General features: G+C 45.2%; 1 non-coding gene across 1 annotated transcript; it reads right to left on the bottom strand.

The window, feature by feature from the left end:
- Positions 1-235: 235 nt before the first annotated feature.
- On the bottom strand, positions 236-342 carry LOC112888236. The gene has a single exon (XR_003227775.1). It is a non-coding gene; the product is annotated as a small nucleolar RNA R71 (small nucleolar RNA).
- Between the last annotated feature and the right edge of the window lie 330 nt (positions 343-672).

Below are 672 nucleotides of genomic sequence, written 5' to 3'. Positions count from 1 at the left end.
TTTTTTCCATTTTGTCTCATTTTTGATATACATGTCCCTACATTCACAACTCATTCGAAACTTGTGGAACTTTATTAGAATAAATAAAATATGTATGGAACATGATGCAAAGCTCTATTATTCATGAGAAGTTGACGGACAAAGTGTGATTTAATGGTCATCAATAGCCATCAACACATGGAATAAATGTTCCACGGAATTCCTCGTGAAGTTCTTCCCGCTGGGCAAAACTATTGCTCTGCGCAGGAAAATCTCAAGTTTCCAGCAGGCAGGGATGGAGTCAATCTCTGAAGCTTGGGAAAGGCTGCAAGAGTACATCCTAGCCTGTCCTCATCATGGGATGGACGAATGGCTCGTCCTCCAAAGCTTCTACAATGGGCTGACTCCTACGGCAAGAGCCCACATCGATGTTGCTGCTGGAGGAGCCTTCCTCGACCTCACCATCGCCAAAGCTACAGCACTAGTCGAGAAGATGGTCTCCAATCAAGGGTGGAGTGAAGAATGCCTCCAACCCTGAACCAAGGGTGTGCACACCGTCAAGGAGATGGACATGCTCGTTGCAAAGATGGACCTCCTTCTGAAACGCCTAGACATTAGGGCAAAATTCAAGGAGCACATGAACAACTATGCTCCAATCAAAGCTATAGACTCACACTCCTCATGTGAAGTCTA

Source organism: Panicum hallii, chromosome 3, assembly GCF_002211085.1.
Source record: "Panicum hallii strain FIL2 chromosome 3, PHallii_v3.1, whole genome shotgun sequence".
In the NCBI taxonomy this organism is placed as follows: Eukaryota; Viridiplantae; Streptophyta; class Magnoliopsida; order Poales; family Poaceae; genus Panicum; species Panicum hallii.
Note: the sequence above shows the minus strand (reverse complement) of the source record. Positions and strands in the feature narration are given on the sequence as shown.